The following is a 20,473-nucleotide window of genomic DNA, read 5'->3' on the forward strand; positions in this document are numbered from 1 at the left end:
GAAGATGCAGTTATTAAAGTAGAGGCTGTGTTGAATCAGGATGGTATAAGCTTTATGGAAACCGAGGAAGGAAGTGGTTTCAAGAAGGAAATTGTGGTCAACAATTCTAAGAGTTGCAGAGAGAAGGAGACACGAGAACACAGAAAAAGTTACTGAACCAGCACACTCACATTACACAATGTAGATATAAGTAGTCACAACTTCATTCTTTTAACTTGTAATTACTGTAATTTTGTCAACATCAACGTTACTCCTGGCGGCGCGTTTCCCGCCGCCGGGGTCAGGGGTCGGGGTTCGGGTCGCGGGGCGGAGGGAAGAGCGGGAGGGCGGGAGGCGCCGGCGCCAGACGCGGAGGCAGGAGCTGCGACCGGCCGCCAAAGAGGCCGCGGAGCCCGCGACCACCGAGCCAGCCGAGCCGCCGCCGCCGCCGCCGCGCCCTTGGCGGCCGCCGAGGACACCCACGAGGAGCACGACACCTCCACCGAGAATGCCGACGAGTCCAACCATGACCCCCAGTTTGAGCCCATACTTTCTCTTCCTGAGCAAGAAATTAAAACGCTGGAAGAAGATGAAGAGGAGCTTTTTCAAATGCGGACCAAGCTGTTCCGGTTCGCTTCGGAGAACGACCTCCCGGAGTGGAAGGAGCTGGGCACCGGGGACGTCAAGCTGCTGAAGCACGAGGAGAAGGGGACCGTCCGCCTCCTCATGCGCAGGGACGAGACCCTCCAGACCTGCGCCGACCACTGCATCACGCCGGTGATGGAGCTGAAGCCGAACGCGGGCAGTGACCGCGCCTGGGTCTGGACTACCCACGCCGACTTCGCCGGCCAGCGCCCCAAGCAGGAGCTGCCGGCCATCCGCTTCCTTAACGCCGAGAACGCACAGAGATTCGAAGTTTGAAGAATGCGGGAAAGAGGTTGAAGAGAGAGAAAAGATAGGATCTGGCAAAAATGATAATGCCGAGAGAGTAGCTGAGAAGCTAGAAGAAGCTCGGTGGAGGAGGGCAAGGAGCCCGAGGACGAGACCAAAGAGGCGGCTGCGGAGGAGCAATGAGTCGGCTCCCGTTGTGTCCTTTCTCCCTGTCTTTTCCCTTTTTCTTTTTTAAAATTTTGCCCTGCCCTCTTCTTTTTGGTTTGTTTTTATTCTGTTTTGTTTCTACAAGGGACTTTATATAAAGTACTGGCTTCCAATATTCAGGTTGTTTTTTTCTAAGTTTTTGCCCTAATGAAAACGACTTCAGAAAATCCGTCACCCAGTCGTGAGAATGTACTGTGCTAACTTTCTTTTCCGTAGTGGAAACACTTATCTGTAGTCATCAAAATAGCAAATAACACATTTGTTGAACTTGGAAAAAAAAAATTATTCCTTATTGGGTAAATCAGTCCTTACTTAGACACCCAGTCAATCAGTAATGCTTAGTGAGCACTCATAATAAAACAACAGGGAGGAAGCTTGGTGGGAGAGGTGGAAGCAAGTGTAACTCACAGTAAAATAAAATGGTTTCTGAACCACAGAGCTTGGGTGATCTTACTCCTTTTCTTTAGGTTCATGGAGAATAGATGCAGGAAGATAACATGGTGATAAAAAGCTTATGAACTCACTCACAATAGGTCCAAAGAGTGTCCTGGCAAAGGTCTTTGAAACTGGGATCTTTATTTGGAAAAACCATTCCCCACAAACACAGGAGGCTCCTACCAAGGGAAGTTCCCTGTGATCTTCCACGTCAGGGACCTAGTGGATGCTGCTGATTTGAAAGGCTCTTGAGAATTAGTGAAGAGAATAAGTAGGCTGGGGTCCATCAATACACCCACCCATGCAACTGGGGGCCATGTTTCACATCTCTCTGGTCTTCATTCTGTGTGACCTAGTGTGTAAGAGAATGTGCCTGGGAATCAGATCTGGATTCAAACCCCAGCTCCTCCGTTTATCAGAATTGTAGTTTGGAAAGCCATTTAATCCCTCTGTACTTTATTTTTGTCATCTGTGAAGATGGAAGTAATAACCCTATATCAAAGATTATTGTTAAATGCTCTGTTCATGTGACACTAAATACATGGTAGCTACTCTAATTACTATCTGAGGACGTCTGATGGAAAGAATGGTGATTATCCTAGTTGATTACGAGGACTGAGTAGTGTCAGAAAAATCTCAATCCTGATTCCTTTTACTACATAATAAAATGACTTGCAACTTTAAACTTTTTCAAAGCACTTTCGTATCTGCTAATACATGTTATCCTTACAACAAACCTGCGAATGTGTGTGTGTTCGTTATTGCTCCTATTTTGCAGATGGAGAAAGAGGGTCTCAGATGGGGACAAGGACTTATTTCAGTCTCAAAAGGGGAAGGTCACAGAGTCTGCACTGGAACCCAGGGCTGCTCACTCCTGTCAGAGCCTGATGGGAAAAGCCAAGAATCTGCTGCCACTTTTCTTGCCAAAATACCCCTCCACTTATGTAGTGAACACAATGCAGAGATGAGTTAATTCTCTAGTCACATCAAAGAGCTGCTTGTTGAACTTTCGACTTTTGGCAAGTCGTGCATCATTTCTTAGCTTCAGCAATTCCTTGACACTTTTCCTGCTTTAACTTTTATTTTTCAAGGCACTTTTCAATTTACTCTTAGTGTTCTCGAATAGTAGGCATTGTTTTCATCCTTTTTGCATCTCAAAAAAAAATGTGGTTTGTTTATGTTTCCATTAGTTGACATTACCATCCAAATGCTTATTCAGATCAGAATATTGGTTTGGATATATGTGGTGTGTGTATGGTAGTGGGGGTGGTGGGAGGTGATCTCAAAGATGTTCAGACATGTCATATTACTTTAAATCCTCCGATTTTAAGGATAAAGTGCACTTGTCTTCAACTTCGTACACCAAGTTAATTGGTCCATTACTTAGTAGATTTTGTACTTGATTGGGAGGTGTAAGGCCCTAGACAAGCAGAACTCAGCCTTATATAGTTTTGTTTACCCCTTAGGACCCTGTGGCAGGTAGGAGTGAGGGTGGGAGATGGAGGAGAGGGTCAAAAGTACAAGACTGCAAGTACTGAATCCATCTCCAGTGGAGGGGATGAGGATCCTGAATAGCTCTGCCCTACAACTTGTCCACAGTTGTGTGAGCCCAGGGAAACTATAGAGAATTCTTCAAGCCTCCTCTTGCAGTCTTCAACCATCTCAGGAAGCAGACTGCTTCAGTCATCGTTTTCCTTCTAGAAGGAAGATGACTAGAAGAAAAGTTGAAACTTTCCCTCAAATTGCTCCCCCTAGAGTTTTTGAGAGGTAAGACCTAGAGTACCCTGCCAGCCAGTAAGAGAGCCACACCTGGGGGTGCGGGGGAAGTTCTAGTGTTCCTGCATTCTGATGCCATACATGCATTTTACTCTGATTTAAAATGTATTTCTCCAGGTTACCAATTTTTACATTGTAAGACAGATGACATTTTGATCCTACATGATATATTTCTATTCAAAGAGTTTTAGGATATATTTGTTCATTAGTATGTAAAGCTGAGAAGTATTGACTGTAAAGTTACTGGTAACACTGAATCTATTATTTTTATGAAAAGACAATGAATATATTTTCCCCCGGAGTGAAGATATATTTTCCGTTACCATATCAGGGCATCAGAGGAAAGCAGTTTCCTTGAATCATTACTCTCCGTCCCTTTCACTTCACTGACCAATGATAGAGGTTTGAATCCTAAATTTAACTTTGGAAGTTTGTTACAAGTTTCAAAGAATTTGCTAAATAGGTTTCAAATGTTAGTCCTTTGTGCCTTGGGAATACAGAATTAAAAGAAGAGTGATGGTTACTTTTATAGTAAAAACTTGGCACAAAATAAAACTTTTTTTTCTCTCTTTCTCTTTTTTCCATGTGCTCACCTAAAGCAATAAACGTGTGGATGATTACCCCTGAGTTTTTCCAACAAGCTCAAGGAAGTTTAATGGCCCAAACAATGTGCTTTTTAAGAAGATCACTGTAAACATTCATTTCAATTCAAGGAGTATCTTTCAAAGTTATTCTGGGACAAATATGGTGCAAAGAAACATGACAGACAGAAAGGAAACAGGAACACCAGGCTCTCGCTCTAGTCGTCTGTGGCCCCTGCACTCTCTGGCTGTTCTTTCCTAGCTCTTCATCCTCTACTAACTTCTATGTGTTGGAGTCTCCAAGGCTCTGTCATTGGAGTGCCAGCCTTGGAGCAAGCCTTTTGTCTTCTCTATCTGTACTCTCTCCCTAGGTGTAGTGGGTTGAGTGGTGGCCCCAAAGAGATATGTCACCATCCTAATTCCCAGAACTTGTGAGTGTTACCTGATTTTGGAAAAGGGATCTTTGCAGATGTAATTAAATTAAGGAATTTGAGATGAAGAGATCATCCTGGATTATTCAGGTGGGCCCTAAATCCAATGACAAATGTCCTCATAAGAGAAACACAGGGGAGATTTGGCAGACAGAAGAGGAGGCATTGTGACCAAAGAGGTAGAGCTTGGAGAGGTGTGGCCACAAGGCCGCAGTCAAGGATTGCTGACCGCCAACGGCAGTTAGAAAAAGTGAGGAATGGATTCTCCCCTAGAGTCTCCAGAGGGAGTACAGCCCCTACAGACACCTTGATTTTGGACTTCTGGCCTCCAGACTGTGAAAGAATATATTTTTGTTGTATTAAGCCACCAGTGTGTACTCAGTTTGTTATAGCATCCACAGGAAGTTAATACACTAGGGAATCCCATCTAGTTCTCATCTTCAAATTCCATCTATAAATTTAAATCTCCAATCCTGACTGTCCTCTAGGTGCCACACTCATGTTTCTAACTGCCTGCTTCACATCTGCACTTGGATAGCTAATAGACATCTCAAACTTAGTATGGCCAACAGAATTCTTGATTTCTATCTCCTGCACCCACTACTCTGTTTCCTAGTCTTCCCTATCAATAAATGGCACTACCATCTCAGGCTTAGGGCTTAGGTCCAACTACTTCATGGCTCCAGCAAAGAACCTAAGCATCATGCTTGATTCTTTTCTTCCTTTCAACCCCCTCTACCTAATTCCTAGATGAATCCTCTTGGCTACCATTTCAGTCCATTGTGTCTGACCTAAGCTTATGTTGTAGCTTTCTGATTTCTTCCCTGCCTCTACTCTTGTCTCTTTCCACAAAAGCCAGCGTAAACTTCCTACAGTGCAACTCATTTCTTATCACTCTCTGCCTAAGATGTTCTAATAGCTTCCCACTGCACTTAGGATAATATCCAAATTTCTTATCTTGGCCTACAGCAGTGGTTCTCAACTGGAGACTATTTCACCCTCACAATGCCAAAAAGACATTTGGCAATTTCTGGAGACATGTTTTGGTTGCTACTACTAGGGAGAGCCTACTGGAGTCTAGTGGGTACAGCCCAGGAATGCTGCTAAGCACTTTGCACTACACAAAACAGGGTCCAACAAGAAAGAATTATCTGGTCTCAAATGTCAATAGTGCCAAGGTTGAAAAACCATGCCCTACAGAGTCCACATGAGTTGATACCTGCCTTTTATTGCCTCATTTCCTTCTACTTTTCCTCAAATATGCTAAGCTTGTCCACATCTCAGAGCCTTTGAATATACTCTCCCTTTGGATTGCAACATACTCTTCCTAGTATGTTGCATCCCATCTTTGCATTTCTGTATCTTCGTTATCCAGGTGTAAATTCTAATACTACCTCCTCAGAGAGGCACCACCCATCTAAAGCAGCCTCCACCCCATCCTACCCCTGCTCTGTCGCATTAGCCTGTTTTTACCCTCTATATTGCTTTTATTGGTACTTTATTTTATATTTTTATGAATTTATCATTGGCTTCTTCCCTCTGAAATTGCAAAGTTCTCTAGGGTCTTTCATGTTCACTGCTGTTTGCCTGCATCTAGAGCAGCACCTGGCACAGAGTAAGTGCTTAATGAATATTCATCAAATCACTGACATACAAATGTAAAGCAATAGAGGATAATTAAGTAACCCATAAAATGTTTGGTCCCAAAAGTGATGCAGTGAATCACCAGGAAGGCAGGCTTATTTCTAATCCCTTGTCAATTTCTAGTATATGGCTCCTTGGATGTTACCTTCATTTAAGTCTTAACAACTCCACTGACAGAATGAGAAGCTAGGGCCTTGTTTATAGAAAAGATGTAATTTTACTTTTGAATCTATTGTTTTGAAGACAGAGCAGGCTTTCATGGAGTGGATGACTGGCAAACAGTTGTTAATGTGGTTGTAGATTTGAAGAATCCACGTAGAAGCAATGGCTGAATCCCTGAGAGCAGAGGAGCCCACTGAGGGATTGTTTCCAGAGAGAAAAGCCAAAAATTTGCCCTGAGAGAACCTACTGTGAGGAATAGAGGAGAAAGAAGAGTCAGCAAAGGAAATGGAGAAAACCTGATTAGAAGAGTAATAGGAAAACAAAAGAAAAAGTTTCTGAAGCCCCAATCACAGAGTGATAGAAGACAGTCAATTTATAAAGGAAGCATTGATAATGCATTTTTGGAACTTTTATGCCTTTGGGTTGGGGGTACATGTTCCTTCCATTAATCAGTGAACAGCTAAAAATTTTCTGGCAATGCAAAAATAAACTTAGCTATAAAGTACCTACAAACAGAGAAGGTAATGAAAATATTCAGTTCTTACTTAAAAAAAAAAAAACTTAACCCTGCTATGAATTTTCCATAATTGTAAAGGGTTTCAGGATAATCCTCAGGACCCTAATTTTTCTATTATCTATTTTACTTATTATGGAAAAACTTTTATCATTTCTAATAGAGCCTAAGTGTTGGAAATAGAAGTCATTTTTTCCCCTTTCATCCTGTGTTGAGTGGTTGAGAAATCAGCTAGGGAGATTGGCAAAATTAAGAACTGGCAGAAATTTCCATCTGCCCCAAACTGATCCAGTCATGTTTCCATGTTTGGAAATGGTTTCTTGGGCTTATCCACATTTTGTTGGCAGGTCATATCTTTGGAGAATGACAGGCACTTTTCTCCCTACTACCCTACTAGCCATGATCCTGGGCTTGAGGAATGCAAACTGTCTGTAATGTCCAAAAGCTGAGGGCAAATTAAACTGAGGGCCAAGTGAAATTACGGGTGCAGCCATTGGGTGAGAACTTACTCCATTGCAGACACACATTATTGAGCTTGCCTCGTGGTGGTGTATTTTGTCCCATCATATGAAAAGAGAAATGAAAGAGAGGACATATTTGAAAGTAGGGTAGAGAATGAGAGTTAAACATGTCTGAGGATGAATTAAATTATTACATTTGAGATGCTAAGAAGAAATAGAGAGGGGGTGGGATTGCAGATCACAGAAAGCCAAGTCTGACAGGACAAGCACAGTTAATGTAGGTGGGTCAGAGGATGGCAGTTCAGACAGAGGGACTCAATGACAATGGCTGTGAAGTTCTCCACCATCCATTCAGGCTGTTGGAGTGAAAAGGGAAACAGAAAATGTGGTTTATTTACATCATCTCTCCCTCTAGCTCCCACACCTCAATACTCAAGCAATACCTTTTGGCCAGAATTGAGGTATGAGCTCTCTAGGGAGGAAGAAAAGGCAGTCTCCCTCCCCCTGGCAGTTTCTGGGTGGAGTCAACAGCTAGGAGAGGCTTGAATTCATTTCTCTTCCCCAGAGGCTGGGCCTCTGGAGCACAGCTCCCTCCTTACGTGGCAGATCCCAAGGGAGGAACTTCTCTACAGTCTCATGTGGAGAAGGGAAGCCAGGGTATGACTGGAAGGTCTGCTCATGAAGCTGTGGGATTTGGGATTGGACCCCAGGGCTGCTGCTAGGTCATATGGAACGTTTATGCAAAACTAAAAAAAAAAAAAAATAATGCCACTTTTTCTGGGATGATGCAATCCAAATCTGGGGTGCAAGACTTGGAAAATGAAAGATCCCCTAAACTGTTCCTCTTGGGCAGGGTGCAAACTGAACAAATGGTGACCCAGTCTGTCCCAGGTTGTATAGATTCTAAAAATTCAAAAGGTTGAATAAATTGATGAGATTCTTATAGGACCCGAATCCACTGATGTACTACTTGAAGAGTAGGTCCTTCCTCACAAGGCTCTAAATGATTAGCTAATAACATGGGAGTGTTTAAGGAACTGTACCTCACAATGGGTACATCTTTTCCCTTCTTCTTATCCAGTTACTTTAAAATAATAGTAACAATGGTTAGCTTTTACTGAGCACACTTGACAGGTTCCAGACACTGCACTAAGTCATTTACAGAGATTAAGTCAATGAATTCTTAGAATAACCCTGTAACCTAGGTGGGTATTATTATTCCCATTTAATGTTTCAGAAAACTGAGGCTAGGTGGTTGAACTAGTAAGTGGTTTTTAACCATTTTAACTCCCACTCTATGCTGCTATTTCCTTTTCTTTCCCTCCCTCCCTTCTTTTTCTCCTTTCTCTCTGTCTCTCTCTGTCTCTCATGGTTCCTTTAAGAGGAACCATGTTAATAAGGTATTCATTGAACTTCCTGATAACTCTACAATTGACCTTTTAGCTCTGACATTCCCAGACACTGGGCTTTCCAAACAAATAGCTTCCCTTTGTTGTTTGGGGTTTGCCTCAGAGCCAGAATTTTGAAAATCCTGGCTTCAGGTTTCCACACCTAATCCTTGCCAGGTGGTAATACATTTCAGCACACAAACAAGAAAACAAAGCTCTACTTGGTCCTTGGCCTGAGGCTCTGTGGCTTTTCTGGCCAACCCAACCAAAAGCACAATGGGAAACCCCCCATCCATGGTCATTTCTAGATAACCATTTGCCATCTGGGGAAAATGAATATAGAATAGTACCTGATAGTTTCTAAACAAAGAGGTTCCATGTTTTCCCCCCATGTTTCTGGCACAGCTCTGGATAATTCCCTTAGATATTAGCCATCTCCTCAAGAAATCATAAGATATACAGCATCTTAAGTAAAATTTATAACACCAGAGCCTCTATGGTGATATTCCCTTTGACTTCGCTTTGAAAAACCTTATATTTTACAAAAAATGTAGAGTCTACTTAAAATATGGACCTATCCATGCACCTTTAACCTTTGTTAGAGAATGTGATGTAATGAAGATACACAGCTAATCCATAAAATGTCTAATTTTCGTGAAAAATGTGTAACATCCAATATATTAACATCCAAATAAGATAACCTAATGTTCTTGGTTATTGGTTTCCAAAGACTGTAGAACATTTCCTTCTTTGGCCTTGGAGAAATTTGCTCTGGGATTTCAGCCTGGCCCTTGACTTGCTGAAACACTACAGACTTAGAACAAAGCAAGCTGGCTAAGAACAAAGCAACTAGTGAAAATGAAAGTAAGAGGTCTAGAGCCCGAGGCTTCGCATGTGTCCTTTTTTTTTTTTTTTTTTTAACATCTTTATTGGAGTATAATTGCTTTACAATGGTGTGTTAGTTTCTGCTTTATAACAAAGTGAATCAGCTATACATATACATATATCCCCATATCTCTTCCCTCTTGCATCTCCCTCCCTCCCACCCTCCCTATCCCACCCCTTTAGGTGGTCACAAAGCACCCAGCTGATCTCCCTGTGCTATGAGTTTGCTTCCCACTAGCTATCTATTTTACATTTGGTAGTGTATATATGTCCATGCCACTCTCTCACTTTGTCCCAGCTTACCCTTCCTCCTCCCGGTGTCCTCAAGTCCATTCGCTAGTAGGTCTGCGTCTTTATTCCCGTCTTGCCCCTAGGTTCTTCATGACCATTTTTTTTTTTTTTTTTTTAGATTCCATATATATGTGTTAGCATACGGTATTTGTTTTTCTCTTTCTGACTTACTTCACTCTGTATGACAGACTCTAGGTCCATCCACCTCACTACAAATAACTCAATTTCGTTTCTTTATATGGCTGAGTAATATTCCATTGTATATACGTGCCACATCTTCTTTATCCATTCATCTGTCGATGGACACTTAGGTTGCTTCTATGTCCTGGCTAAGAATGAAATTAGAACACTCCCTAACACCACACACAAAAATAAACTCAAAATGTATTAAAGACCTAAATGTAAGGCCAGACACTATCAAATTCTTAGAGGAAAACATAGGCAGAACACTCTATGACATAAATCACAGCAAGATCCTTTTTGATCCACCTCCTAGAGAAATGGAAATAAAAACAAAAATAAACAAATGGGACCTAATGAAACTTAAAAGCTTTTGCACAACAAAGGACACCATAAATAAGACAAAAAGACAACCCTCAGAATGGGAGAAAATATTTGCAAATGAGGCAACTGACAAAGGATTAATCTCCAAAATTTACAAGCAGCTCATGCAGCTCAATATCAAAAAACAAACAACCCAATCCAAAAATGGGCAGAAGACCTAAATAGACATTTCTTCAAAGAAGATATACAGATTGCCAACAAACACATGAAAGAATGCTCAACATCATTAATCATTAGAGAAATGCAAATCAAAACTATAATGAGATATCATCTCACACCGGTCAGAATGGCCATCATCAAAAAATCTACAAACAATAAATGCTGGAGAGGGTGTGGAGAAAAGGGAACCCTCTTGCCCTGTTGGTGGGAATGTAAATTGATACAGCCACTATGGAGAACAGTATGGAGGTTCCTTAAAAAACTAAACATAGAACTACCATACGACCCAGCAATCCCACTACTGGGCATATACCCTGAGAAAACCATAATTCAAAAAGAGTCATGTACCACAACGTTCACTGCAGCATGTGTTCTTTAAAGAAGGAAGAAATTGCCGCGGGGGTTAGAAGAAAGTCACTGGCAGCCCTTGAACTTACTAATGCTAGTCAGACCTCCTGTTCCAGATAGAACAACAAAGTCCAGAAATGCAATGTCTCAGTGTGACTGTTAGAGCAGTGTCCTGGCTTCACTGAGATGTCTTCTCTCCCAGAGGTCATTTTACCATGGGTCATTTAACCATTTCCCCTGATGCTGACATTCCTAAATCAGTAGGGAAAATGAACGACAGATTTTCCAGATTGAAGCCCAGGCTTTGGAAGGTCACAACTAAGAAAGCATCGATAGCCAATTCTGGTCTCATTTAGTAACATCTCTAACCATGATCCAGTGCTAGAGCATGCCAAGAAGGAAAGGGGACCAGATTTATGTGAGTTTGCTGAGGTTGAAAGAGCAATGTCTTCTACTTAGTCCTGGGGTTGAGGTTAGGGAGTGACAGGGTACTACTTTCGAAGATCATGAAATATATATATTGATTTGCCATAGGTAGAGAAAAATTTAAAGCTTCAAATATGTGATATTACTGGGTTTATTTTCTCCCCACCTCTTGAAAAGAAACTTTTGCAGAGACAAGATCAAGTGATTTTGAACACTACTGCGTTTCCAAGTTAGGATTCCTAGACCTTTGTGGCAAAATAAAAAACTGTATGGACTTCCCTGGTGGCACAGTGGTTAAGAATCTGCCTGCCAATGCAGGGGACACGGGTTCAATCCCTGGTCCGGGAAGATCCTACCTGCTGTGGAGCAGCTAAGCCCGTGCGCCTCAACTACTGAAGCCCGCGTGCCTAGAGCCCATGCTCCGGAACAAGAGAAGCCACCACAATGAGAAGCATGCGCACTGCAACAAAGAGTAGCCCCCGCTCACCGCAACTGGAGAAAGCCCACACGCAGCAACGAAGACCCAACGCATGGGACTTCCCTGGTGGTCCAATGGTTAAGACTCTGCGCTTCCAATGCAGGGGGTGCAGGTTCGATCCCTGGTCAGGGAACTAAGATCCCACATGCCGCGCAGCGGAGCCAAAAAAAAGACCCAACGCAGCCAAAAAAAACAAAAAAACAAAAAAAAAACCTGTAGAATGAGAGGAATGAGGAGACTGATGTTCTGATTATAGCTTAGCTTCTATCCAGTTGAGAGAATCCAGTAAACTTTCCAGGTCAGTTAAAAAGAGAGGCTTCGCTAATTAGCTGACCTCAAGGGCCCTTGCACCTCTTAAATTCATTGCTAATATAAACACAGCACTCTGTCTCTGATGGGTTACCACATTTAGTATCTCCTACACTACACAGGTAAATTTTAGACCAAGGTCCCAATGTAGTATTGTCTTCATTTTTCTGTTATATTAAGTTGAACTGTCCCTGAATTGCTATATAGATATCTCACTGTACTTTGTAAACGTTCTGTATGGCTCCAAAAATGCATCTGAGACCAAAAAAAAATGTATTGACTTTCAAACCACTTACATGTGTAGTGTTTAAAATGGAAAATGCAGTTGTATGGAAATACATTTCTCTCCAGATTGCAATAAAAGGTTTATGTGATCAATTAACAGTGCATTCACTGCCCTCTGCTGCCCTAAGCAGAACACTGGATTTGGAAAGCCTAGTATTACATCTGACTGGGGAAGGCCAGCTTTTCTTTTACAGTCATTATTATTAATGCTTGCTGGCATATTCCAAGTGTAACACTGTCTGACTTAGAAAATCCCAACAATGAAGTAGCCCATGGCCTGAAACCAAATAAGCACTACGTTCTTGTGAGTCAGATTTTTCTAAAGTCTTCTGGGGTTTTATTAAGTTCTGGGTGTTCTTTCTACAAGATCACTAATATGTGGAAGTAGCTGTTTATTTAGAAGTTGATTACAGAGTGGTTTTTGTTTTTGTTTTTAAATCAGTTATCTTTTAAAACATGAAAAATTAGTAGAAATAGCAACAAAACTGATCTTAGATGAAAACCTTCCTTCTTAAAAAGTAGAGTGAAGCTTAATAGAATTGCTTTGTGGGAATGTTCTATTGTTTCCATTTAATATTGGGTGCTTACCATAAGAAAAAGATTGAGTGCTTTTATAGTTTCAATTATATCTTTGTCTACTTTTAATTAACAATATTAGGTGCCATTTCTGTTCATTCTTTAGGTCTTCTATTTAATAATGATAGCAAAGGATAATAACTGACATTTGTGAGGCTTCCTGGAGATGTACCTGTAAATTGTATTCATTACTCACCTAGCAGAAGCTTCTACCTGAAATCTATTTTACTCCTGAGTTATAAATTATCAACTGCTTTCATTCACTTAACAATTATATGTCAAATGCCTACCATGTACCAGGCACAGACTCTTGGATGAGTAAACTGAATTTCCAACCTAAGGTGCTCAACAATTTAGTGAGAGCAAAATGTAGATAAACAGATGTATTACTGAGAAATTTCCACAGATTGTGCTTCTGTTTGTGCCAATCTAGAGTTCTAGTAGTTTGATGATTTCATTTGATTATTTATTGATTATTTCAGGATCCAGAGCACTAGTGACTAATTCTGTCCTGTAGTATTCCTTAATACTCACTAAGAAAAACAGGAATAGGTTTTGCATCTTTTTTTTTTTTTCTCCACTGTATACTTTTTAATAACTTGATACCTCCCTTGGACAAGATGCATGCATGCATCTACCCTAACTCACCAATCACAAATGTGTTTGTAAATAATAAAAAGATAAATATACTTCCAAATGCAGATAACCTTATTTTACCATTATAAGTTGAGAGGAGTTGTAATAGAAAACCGACCGTGCTATATCCAATTACTGCCAAAACAGAGAGCTACGGATCCAACATTCCAGAACCAAGGTGAGTGACTTTGGTAAATGATTCTGACATTTAACTGGCTAGGAGTCAATAAACCTATTTAGCAAGTTAGTTTATTTGGTTACCAAGAGTGTGTTTTGAAAACACAAGGAATACTCGAGGGGCTTTGCTTGAATCCTCAAATGACATATAAGGAACACTCGGGAAGTTATTGCTCAATGTTAAATGCTTTGATAAAGCTTTCCATTTTGTTATGGTTAAGGTAGGCATTTAGTTATATTTGCTTCAAAGAGTTTCCAGGATTAAGTCGATGAGATCATACTGTAAGATGTGCAATGGGGAGCCTTTGTTGCCTTTCCATATATATGAGCTCTGAATGAAAACCCTAAACTTCTTGAGAATCTTAGCCAAGTCCAGCCTGTCTCCACCGGCCACCTCCATGTTCCAATGTGGAAGCAGAGTGGCCTTCTATTTGGGCAACTTCTTTCAGTCTCCTCCATCCTACAGCCAACATGGTTCTTCAGCTAGCTGCATCACAGGAACATGGCAGGAAGTGTAACATCTAACTACTGTCCATTGGCACTTACCAAAAATTTGGTTGATGCAAACCAGTCTAAACTAAGGAATATTTTAAGAACAAGTTCTGTAAAATTTAATTGTTTTTTTATACAAATAAACACTGTGAAATTTTAGGGGGCAGTAATGAATCATCCCCTTCTCTCCCTTTTAATTTCATAACCAATTAAGAAACAGACCAGAGTTAGACAGATGGAGCCAAAAAAAGAAAAAAAAAAAAAAATCAGCTTTATTATTGGTAAAGTTGGCCTGGAGAACATGGTTTGATCTATGACCACATCGGGCTGTCTACAGGTTCCCTTCATCTTGAAGCATTTGCAAGTGCAAAGAAAACTGTTCTACCTAGAAGAGTTATAGGTGCTCTATACCTCCTTGCCAATAAATGAATGAATGAAGCAGTCAATCAAAAAAGTTACTTCTGCTTTCCTCAGAGGAGCATCAACATAAATTCCACAGTACATGGAATCTTTTCATTTGTTTTGACCCTCGATGACCCTTTGCCTCTTCGGACTTGCCGGCTATTAGCACGACACTCTCAGAGGTGGCAGAAAGCTGGAGTGGCTTTCAGACTGAGCACTTCTGGTGCCAGTAAGAGGTCCCTTCAGCACCTTTTCCTCTTCCTCCTCTCCCTTCATCTTAAAATACAACATGTTATTTTCTGGTGGGAAGGTAGATATATTTGATTTCTGAGATTGGTTCAGTGCCTTAGACCAGCTGTTTTGGCTCAAGTATGACTAATTTAAACACCAGTTCCTGTTTAGTAACTTACTCTAATCAATCAACAGGTAATTATTATGTGCCTTTTAAGCAGAAAACAAAGAAAAGTGCAAAACAAACCCATGACTCTTAAGAACATGGAGCCAGATCCAGTTGATGGTTATGTTATGCCAGTGTTTTCAAGACAGCAGAGGACCAAAATGCCTATCTCAAGAGTTCTAGCCTTAGAGTAGCCCCTCACACAGTCCACCTTCCTTTTAGGTTTTAACTTTAAATTATCAGTTTTACTCACAATAAAGGTGGATGGGACAATATGACTTGGACCTGAGACTAAAATAGCACTTCTTTTTAGGGAACTAACATTTATTAAGTTAGGCTAAAATAGCATTTCCTGTAGGGAATTAAGATTTATTAAATTAAAGTTAATTGGCCTCTGGTGATGGGCCTCCTGACTTACCCGTTCACAGACAAGAAAGCTGGCAAGAAGAACAGAAGCCTAGCTGACCCTACCTGGGGAAAGTTTGCTTACTTCCTGGATCTTGAAGCACAGGTGAACCCACTGCCCATGAGCACAGCCCGTCCAAACCAGTAAGAGAAAGGATTGGCTCTCACTAACTTTTCAATTCAATGACCATAGTCCTTGGAAAAATCATGGCTCGGTGGCTTTCAGGCTCTTCACCAATCAGATTAGCTTCTCTTCCCAGGAGAAAAGTGACAGGAGATCATCCAGAAGTGTTATATTGTCCCATCTGTGAGGGGAATGGAATTTCCCTCTTTCGGAAAAGAATGAAAAGGGGAATAAAATTCTCCCCGACACCAAAGTTTTCTACAGGGGTAGACCTCGCAGGGCAGTCCCAGAGACCGTCAGAGTGCTCTGCAGATTGTCCTGAACACAACTGCAGGCTTACCAGTAGAACTCGATTTAATCTCTGCAGAAATTCTGATGTAAGAACTATCTTAACTTCTAATTGAGACCCTCATCAGAACACAAAAGAAGACAGAATAATATTTACCATACATGAAGAAAGAGATTTGAGCCTACAAGCAGAATCTGATCTCCTCATTTTTCCCATTTGGGAAAGTAAAACATTTTATATATATTTTTTCTTCCCTCCCCTCCTCCCAAAATGCAGGAGCTAATTTGTCTGAAGTAACCCATAAGGAAGCCTAGCAAATCTGTCTCTTGTGTTTGATTGCAATTTCTTTCCATCACTGTAGCATTCTTCTCCTAGGATTTCTGTCAGGTTTAAAGAGGTATCATAGTTGAAAATGTTTTGCCCATTGCCTAACATTTTAAGTCACATATCTCTGGGTTTGAATCCTGGCTCTCTCATATACTAGCTCTGTGACCTTGGAGAATCCACTACCATCTCTCTGAGGCTGAGTTTATTTTTCATCACAGGGCAAGTGCTTATTAATTTTAGTGCCTTTCCTTCGAACGTTAGAAATGAATTAGATATCGCAGAATTAGAAATATATATTTTGTAGGCTGGCTATCCCTGCCAGCCTCCTGCTTTGTCTTCCCATCCACACCACTTTTCTGCAGGCAGCAAACGTAGTGGAAAATATTTGAACTTCTGAATGAAATCGTCATGGGTTTGAATTTCTGTTCTGCCGTTCATTAGCTGTGTGACTATGGGTAAATCATCCAAAAGGTCTCATTTTTTTACTGTGCTAAAAAATGTTATCACAATGAGAAGAGAGACCTATATTCAGACTCATATCTGAAAGAAGAGAATTATAGTACATCAACTATCAGACTTTTTTCTGCGTTTTAGAAAGTTTATATATTAGAGAAGTTTCATGTCTTTAATGATTCATTCACTTGTCAGGCATACCTGTGCACTGTTCATGCAAACGCACACACTACACTCACACAGAGGTCAGCTTCCTTCCAGGGTGGTGCCGATCTCTTTGGGAAAGCCACAGCTTGGTGCCAATGATAACTGGCAATTTCTGTTACTGTGATGAGTGAGGATGGGTTAATCCCTATGCCTGTCAGGTTTGGCCAACCACCAAAAAATTTCCCTTCATCAAATGTAAGTATGTGTCCTGCCAAGTACTTTCCACTTACTTTTTAAGCTTCATGTTTTTCATTGGAAACTTAATGCATGTGTGCCGAGTTATTTGCTGAACTCAGAATATTACTGGGCAAATGCCAGTTTGTATCCAAAAAATTCCCTCCTCACAAAAGAACCCACTGTAAATATCCACATTTTTCCTTCCTTCCTTTCTTTTATTTTTTTAAACAAAATTTTAAATTTTAATTAGGATCAGAACTAAAAGAAGCCTAGTTTGGTCCTGAAGTTACATAAAAGTTATATTGATTACACCCATCACTAGTCTCTGAACATACAAGCTAAAAGAACCACACCAAAATAAGCAATCTGCCATCACTCAGACAAAACATAAATCCTGTATTGACCTATTTTCAGATTCCTCTTTCCTCACAGAAAGGGAAATCAGGTATTAAGGCTCCCATTTTATAGCTGAGGACATTGACTTAGCTATAAAATCAACAACTTGCTTATCTTGGTCACCTGATCTACATTGTGGAAAGGAAATTTGAGAATGAGAGTTAAACACAGCTGAGAGTTAAACTCAGATAATTATTACATTTGACCTGGAAAAGAGGCATTTTGCAACACCTTCAGTGGGAGAATACATTTTAGCACCCAAAGGGAATCGTAGCAGCAGCCTGTATGCAGCTTTCCTCGGTGGGATGAGATGGGAGATGCTCACAAAGGCGCTATATCATCAGGTTTCTCATGCACTAGAGATGCCATATTTAGGCACAGAGGTGGATTTTTTAGAGCCACGTTGTATAACAGATTCTCTCATTAGGAATATTCAGTCCATCCATAACTCCCTTGCCCATCCTTGGCCACTGGCCCAGCAAACGCCCAGCCCCAGAAGATTGTGTAAAACAGCGGACCTCTTGCCAGATTAGGCTTGAATTCCCTTACAGTTCCCTCATCCATATTTATGACTTCTACTCCCACATCTATCCCAAACTGATATGTTTAGCCCTGATCCTCTCATTTGCCTTCTAGTCTCACTTCAACAATTCACCTGATTTCAACACATTCCTCTGCTTGAATACTTGCTAACAATGTACTCAAATATAATCAGTGTTATTACTGAAACATCCTGGAAAGAGAGCTGGGGTTTTAGGCTCCTTTCCCCAATATATTGATTCCCCTTCCTAGATTTATTTGCTTCTACCAATGATGCCACCATAATTACGAATTTGCAGTCATTGATTTCTGCCTCTCTATAAATCCAGTCTTTCACTGAGTCTATAGTTTTTGCTTCACGTTGTGTCTCTTATCTCCTTCCTATGGGTTATAATAGATAAAACTCCAATCCAGGCTCTCATCCCTTCATGTTTGCACAACTTTAATGGTTTCTCAGTTTCTCTATCTTCACTCTTTTCTTCTCCAGTCCATCCTGCACCAGTGATAATTTCTCATCACTACGGGGTTATATCCAAGTGTCTCATCCTGGATTTAAAATTGTTTTTAATGTGGTTCCACCTCACTAATCCACCTTTACTTTCAACGACCTGTCACACATACCCTCCCACCTTTGTTAGGTCAAGCTCTGCACCTCTCAAGAACACACTATGCTTTTTCCCACCACTGTTCTGCCATACTTACATTATGAGTCACACATAGCCCAGCTACAGGGCTAAAGGAGCAGGACAAAGACCTGCACAAGGAATGATAAATAATTTGGGAGGTAGATTCCCAAATCTATCTAGTACTAGTACTAGAAGGAAGACAAGTGTAACAAGTAGAATAGAGTTTGGGAAATATATGGGAACATAAAATTGGGGGTAGTCTGGGCAAGCAGTTCCTTTCAGAAAGAGCCAAACTTCAAGAGTGGAAATGGACTAGTATATGGATGACAGACAGAGACGAAGGATCCAAGACAACCATTCTGAGAAACCAAGGTATACAGACAGCACCTGGTGGTAGCAGAGAGTCCAAGCATTCAGGTGAAATGGGATTTCCATCCTGGGAAGAGGAGGTATGACAGGGGCAAGAAAAGTCTCCCATTGTAGAAGAGTTGGTTTTCATGCAATTTATCGAGGGCAGGATAAGTCACAAAGAGTAAGACAAGCAGGAATATAGTTACAGGATGGTTCTCTAGAACAAGGCAGAAACTTGTCAAATCGGGGTCACACAATCAAAGCTGATCAGCATCAGTAACCTAGTCCTGTGCCCCCAAAAACCCAGGGCTAAGATTATGTGTTCCAGAGCCCGAGAGGGAATCTACCATAGTAAAAAACTTTGAATTTGAATTTCATTCTCCTGCCATCGTGCTCAAGTTCCTTAACTTTTGTGACCCTTGATTTCTTTATATATAAAAGTGGGGAAAATGATAAATATTTTACAGATTTGGTATGATGATTAAATAAAGTGCCTTCTATGGCGTCTATTGTTTAATAATGGGCTCGCTGCCCTCTGTCAGAGCTTCTGAAATCACCCCTGCCCAAGAAAAGGACTGACTCTACTGGTTGAGGTGGTGCTAAGCCTGTGGGTGGGGTGTAGCCATTCCACAGATGGCAGAGAAGATTCCAGAGGCAAGAAATCAGCCAAGGCCGGATGCTGGGATGCCTTCCTTCCCCCCTCCTCTTCCCCCCTCCCCCCATCTCTACCAGTCCTGAACATGACTCATTATCAACACAACCCCACATCTTCTGAGAAGCCAATACTGTTCCAGGGATTTCTCTGTTCTTTTAGCCCCTTTGAACAGGCATCTTACTATATAGTACTTAACCGTGTATAGTACTACAGTCCCAGTTTTGACTTCTTTCAAGTAATCCCTAAGGTCCATAGCATTGCCATTTGCAATCTTGCAAAGGCATAACTTCCATTCAGGAGTTCTGCAAAGCTGGTTTGAGGTAGTGGGTCACTAGCCAAGTGAGTGAATCCAGAAAATCAGCCCTCATTGCAGTCCAACATACTTTAGATGATATCAAGTTGTTGCTGCATGAATATTTTATGGGGAAGTTATATGCTATTGTGGAATTTGAGGATTGGAAATTTTCTAAATTCTCTGGATGAATTCCTTGATAACATCAATGGCCCACAATATAATTTATTGTTTTTCAGTTTCCTCTTGTTCTTTAGCCAGATTTGCTCAACTAAATTTCAAGCCTCTCTATGAATGAGCCGAATTTGTTCTTTCTCTTGGTTCTCCCAAAATTTAGCCCAAGGTTGCCTTCATAATGAGCATTCAACCTGCAGTTGTTGAATTGATTCAATGACTACATCTTGTTACCATTTTAATTTTTGTAATTCTAGAGAGTCATTTTCTTCAATTGTCTAGTTACATCTGACATAAACTATGACATTTTCCCTAGCATGAGAAAAAGGGAAGTAAAATACAAAAGAATTGGGTCTAATACTCATTTTTTTTTTTAAACAAGAAAAGCACTACAAACCATTTGCAGGGAAATTTTGGCTACACATCATCCTTGTCACCAGTTGGCTTATGAATAATCAGGGTAATTTACATTACCTTCGTCTGTTTACAGACTGTATATCTGTCTTCCAATGGATTTTCCACTTGTTCTAATGACTTGCTGAAATGGAAAAATACTCAACCTC

The 20,473-nt window shown here is 40.9% G+C and overlaps 1 protein-coding gene and 1 pseudogene across 4 annotated transcripts in view; both read left to right on the plus strand.

The window, feature by feature from the left end:
- SYNPO2 (synaptopodin 2) overlaps positions 1–20,473 on the plus strand; it is a 174,480-nt gene that overhangs the window by 63,904 nt on the left and 90,103 nt on the right. The gene's annotated exons all lie outside the window — the stretch shown is intronic.
- LOC309627603 (ran-specific GTPase-activating protein pseudogene) lies at positions 165–20,283 on the plus strand (annotated as a pseudogene). The gene has a single exon. The product of its transcript is annotated as a ran-specific GTPase-activating protein pseudogene (transcript).

Source organism: Balaenoptera borealis (assembly GCF_965194805.1).
Source record: "Balaenoptera borealis genome assembly, chromosome: 4".
In the NCBI taxonomy this organism is placed as follows: domain Eukaryota; kingdom Metazoa; phylum Chordata; class Mammalia; order Artiodactyla; family Balaenopteridae; genus Balaenoptera; species Balaenoptera borealis.